The sequence below is a fragment of the Acanthopagrus latus genome, chromosome 3 (assembly GCF_904848185.1).
Source record: "Acanthopagrus latus isolate v.2019 chromosome 3, fAcaLat1.1, whole genome shotgun sequence".
Taxonomy (NCBI): Eukaryota; Metazoa; Chordata; class Actinopteri; order Spariformes; family Sparidae; genus Acanthopagrus; species Acanthopagrus latus.
In genome coordinates, this window is record NC_051041.1 from 675,001 (window position 1) to 680,000 (window position 5,000).

Here is a 5,000-nt window from a genome sequence, read left to right on the forward strand (position 1 = left end):
CCACAGTCTTCTCCCAGCATGCATCACTCTGTGTCCCACGGTCCATCTGTCACTCAGTCAGAGGAGGTGAACTGCCTCCACCAATCAGAGTGCATGTCAGAGGCTGTTGTCCAATCAGGCAGCTCCTCCTCCTCTAAGCCTCTGGATCGTTGCACCTCTGTGACCTCGAACCCTCGACCCGACGCCACGGAGGAGGACCGACCTCGTTACAGCCCGGGTGTGTGTGTGTGTGTGTGTGTGTGTGTGTGTGTGTGTGTGTGTGTGTGTTGACCTCTGACCTCTGGGCCTCAGAGGGCAGCAGCAGTTAGTTGTTGTTGGCAGATGTTCTTCTGTTTCTGAACACCTGATAGTGTTCTGGTGTTCAGAACGACCCGGTCCGATTGCTCCCTGCTGAGCGTCTGACGTGAAGCTGTGACCGGCGCCGTCTCTTTGTGTTTCTGACCCGACCCGGCGGTTCTTCGATGAAGACGTTCGGTTCACTGTGAGGTGACCAGGTGTTTCAGACCGTAAATCTCTTTGGACTTTTTCACTTTGCAGACGTCATGACACAGTAAAAGAGGAAAAAACCCAGAAAGCAGAATATGACCTCTGTAAAATAACTGAAGCATTAAAGCAGATCGCTGTCGTCCATCAGCACCTGAACGCACCTCGCTGCAGGTGCGTTCAGGTGCACAGGTACGACTGACGTTTACTCAACATGGACGCTGAGCGAGAAAATAAAAACCTGCGTCAGTGTGAAACGACACGGAGTGTAAGAGAGACGTTCTGTTTCAGATTTAATGTAAAAGACTTCAATAAAATCCAAATCTGATGACGAGAAGTCTGATCCTGCTGATTACAGAAGACGCTGTGAGGAGGTGAAGCAGGAGGAGACGGAGACACATGGACGGACGATGTTGTTCATTAGCGGGACGACTTAATGAGACAGATGAGCGATGAGACGAGATGAAGACGAGTCCAAAGTAATGAAAGAGAGGAAGACGAGCTCGTTAATTACAAGATGCCACATCAGCATCAACAGGAAGACGCCATCCATCGATTAGAGTTGATTAGAAAGTGACGGAGACACGAGATGCCTCCTCCTCCGTCTCCTCCTCCGTCTCCTCCTCTGTCTCCTCCTCTCTCTCCTCCTCCGTCTCCTCCTCTGTCTCCTCCTCTGTCTCCTCCTCTCTCTCCTCCTCTGTCTGGAAATCAGGACAACAAACCTCTGCAGGAGGAGAGAAAGTGAGAGAGAGTCAGAGGACGAGATGTAAAACAAGAGAAGAAGAAGAAGAAGAAGAAGAAGAAGGAGAAGAAGAAGAAGAAGAAGGAGAAGAAGAAGAAGAAGAAGGAGAAGAAGAAGGAGAAGGAGAAGAAGAAGAAGAAGAAGGAGAAGGAGAAGAAGAAGAAGAAGAAGAAGAAGAAGGAGAAGAAGAAGAGAGTCCATCATCACAGAACGAGGACGGCTGCAGCTAACGAGGATTCGGCTCGTTAACGCCTCCATGTTGCCACGGTGATGACAGACTGACCGGACGGCGGGTTGATGACATCAGAGAGGTGAAGACGTCCGTCTCCACGGCAGCCGGACAGCAGCAACAGTCAGTCAGTGTTCCTGCTGCGTGTCAGTCTGATTACTGATGATCTGAATCATCATCGAGCTTTAAATCAAAGTCATCAGTTCAGTTTGGAGACGACAACAGCAAAGTTCACAACAGGTCAATAACAGAAACAGACATGATCACGTCTCCTCTTCCTCCTCCTCTTCCTCTTCCTCCATTCTGCTCTGCATTCTCGTTAAGGGAGGTCTCCTCTAATTGGACGCTGCTCGTCTTAATGGCAGCCATTAGTGTTGTGAAAGGTGAACTCGTGTAAACTCCCTGCTGCTGCCTCGACAGTTACAGCTTCATCAACGGGAGGATTTTAATTCTCTTCCTCTTCCTCTTCTGTCTCTTCCTCTTCCTCCTCCTCCTCTGACTCTTCCTCTTCCTCCTCCTCCTCTGTCTCTTCCTCTGTCTCTTCCTCCTCCTCCTCTGACTCTTCCTCTTCCTCCTCCTCCTCTGTCTCTTCCTCTTCCTCCTCCTCCTCTGTCTCTTCCTCTGTCTCTTCCTCCTCCTCCTCTGTCTCTTCCTCTGTCTCTTCCTCCTCCTCCTCTGTCTCTTCCTCTTCCTCTTCCTCCTCTGTCTCTTCCTCTTCCTCCTCCTCCTCTGTCTCTTCCTCTTCCTCTTCCTCCTCCTCCTCTGTCTCTTCCTCTTCCTCTTCCTCCTCTGTCTCTTCCTCTTCCTCTGGATGTGCTTCAGTCCAGGAGCTCATTAGAAGTCAGAGGAGATGAATCCTCCAGAGAGACGAGGTCTGAACCTCCGAGCGAACAAATCCAGTCAGAAGGCTCTCAGCTCTTAATTGGTGCATCCTGATGATGTCAGAGGGTCGTCAGCCACTCTGTCATTAACAGATTTATTGAGTTTAAAGTTTTCTCCTCAGAATCAGCTTCCTGTCTCAGTTCCAGTTTTACTCTGAGGTCGTCCACCTGTATCATATTAACTCTTTACTCTCTTTGTGTTGTTCCAGGACGTCTGAGGGGGTCCACCCCCGCCTCCTGACTTCCTGTTTACTTCCTGGAACTGAGCGAGCACTTCCTGTCCCATCCTGACTGTCACCTGAGCAGCTGGAGGCCTCACCTGTCCTTCACCTGTCCTTCACCTGTCCTTCACTGCAGATTCAGAGACTGTGAGTGTCTTTAACTCTCCTGATATTAATGTGTGAAGAGTTTTCAGACAACAACAAAAAACACGTCTTGACAAAGATTGAGATCTGCAGCTCTACAACTTTAAGAGAACAAAACAACCAAACCACAATCAAATGGTTCTGAAAGGGTTCTTCATCATCATCATCATCATCATCATCATCATCATAATAATATTTTGAGATGATCGAAGCAGCTGCAGCTTTTGTTTCTCTGACTGAAGATTAAGTGAAAAAAATAAGCAGCTTACACATAAACATCTGCTCTGTGTGTGTGTGTGTGTGTGTGTGTGTGTGCGTCTGTACAAACATCACATCACAACACATCTGGACGGTGTGTTGACTGCAGTCGGACAGACATGAGTCGTCACGGCGACCCAGATGCTGGTGGTCAGCTCGTCCATCACTGAGCAGAAATGTGAGACGTCACCGCGGTAACCAGGGGACGGAGTATCACTGAGCTGAGACGGTGACCTTTGAAGAGAAAAGACAAGAAAGAACGCAAAGAAGAGACAAGAGGGAGAAAAGGTGGAGAGAGAGAGGAAGGAAGGAAGGAAGGGAGGAAGGAAGGAAGGAAGGAAGGAATCAAAAGATCTGGAGAAGCGAGAAGGGAAAATAAAGAAATTAGAGATGAAAGAAAATGAAGAAGTTCAGAAGGAAAATACTGCTGTGAATCTGCAGACAGGAAGTGAGAGAATGATGGAGAGATGAGGAGGAAAAGTTTAATGTGAGGTGAAGAAAGGATGAAGAACAGCAGAGGAAGAGGAGGGATGCTGCTCTTCATCCTTCTGTCTCTCTGATCATCTGATTATCCCTTGTTCTCTCTTTCTTTTATCTGAATCAGTTTCCTCTTTTGTTTCCTTCACCGGTCTCATCCTTTGCTTCTTCCTCTTCCTCTTCCTCTTCCTCAGCTACTCTGTGTTCCATTTGAATTGTTACTGCAGTTTTGGAGCTCAGCTTCCTGTTTGTGTTCAGAGTCTAAAGTGAGAAACTCATTTTGACTTTTAGCTTCTTGAATCCTGTCGTTCAGCTGTTGTTCAGTCACTTCTCTCCGTCTTCTTCACCTGGCTCACCTGTCAGTCAAACACCACCTCTCCTCCATCATCGTCATCCTCAGACTCTCAGTCGTGTTTTGTGAGCAGAAAAAGCTCAAAAACAATCTGGATTTCTTCCCCTGAGCAGATAAACTGAATTAGACCCTCAGATTGAACAAATTGAGGAGCTGGATGCGATCCCCATCACTCAGCCCCGCTTCATTTAGATAATTGAAACATCCTGTTCTCCTCCTCGTCGCCGCGTGTTTTCTGCCGCCTGAACATGATCTCCCTGCCGGTGGGGACAATCTGTCATCCACACGGCGGGACTCATCCGTCAAGCAGGAAGTTCACCTCTCCTCTGGTCTCTGCAGAGCTTCACTCTGATTTATACAAAAGGCTGATGTTCAGATCTGATCATAAATCTGATCCTCGTTCATCCTCCTGACTGACGGAGAGGGCGGAGTGAGATCGATTACACATTTACTGCAGGACTAATCAATATTACACCGCTCTGTGAGCCCGTCCAGACAGTAACCTGAACATGTTTAACACTTTACTGCAGCTGCTGCGAGTCACCTGATCGTCAGCATGTTGAAACTAACTCGACGTTCATCAGTTTAAAATCACAGAAACACACCAAACCATCATCTGTCCACTACTGCAGCATGACTTCCCCTCTATACATCCATCACTGAGACAAACTGACTCCATGTTTCTACTCACAGACAGAAAGAAGTTCACGTAGAACATCTGCTGAATGAACAAGAAGGTCCAAATAATGCAGAATGAGTCAGAGACAGAGTTTCACAGAGTTTATAAAGTGTCTCCAACTCAACAACTCACTAAACTGACACATTTGTTAAGGGAGTCTGGGGACTTTCTCCACGGGGACAAAGAAGTCACCTATATTGTTCCTGTTTAGTGTCTTTGTAACATGTGACGTGTTTAGATCAATAACATGTTTCTTCTTTCATAAATGGAGTGTAAATGGTGAAATCAGTGTAAACAGTGTGTTCAAACAGCTGATCAATGTTGGCAGGTAAGACTTTAGCACTTTAGCCACAGAAGCAGACAGGCTGGTACAGACATGCTGCCACAAACTGACACTTTTTACAAGGAGACAAACAACTTCAGCTGAAACATTTAATGCTGAATTTACAACAAGGACACAATGAGTCAGAATCTGTCAGAGACACAGTTTCACTACGTTATAAAGTTTGTTTTAACTCAACAACTCTGAAAATC

The 5,000-nt window shown here is 47.0% G+C and overlaps 1 protein-coding gene across 2 annotated transcripts in view; it reads left to right on the forward strand.

The window, feature by feature from the left end:
* LOC119017258 (semaphorin-6D-like) overlaps positions 1-5,000 on the forward strand; it is a 109,489-nt gene that overhangs the window by 41,256 nt on the left and 63,233 nt on the right. For both annotated transcript variants that reach the window (XM_037093827.1, XM_037093828.1), the window contains exon 3: positions 2,545-2,703. The gene's annotated coding sequence lies outside the window, so the exon portion shown is untranslated. The remainder of the gene's footprint in view (positions 1-2,544; positions 2,704-5,000) is intronic.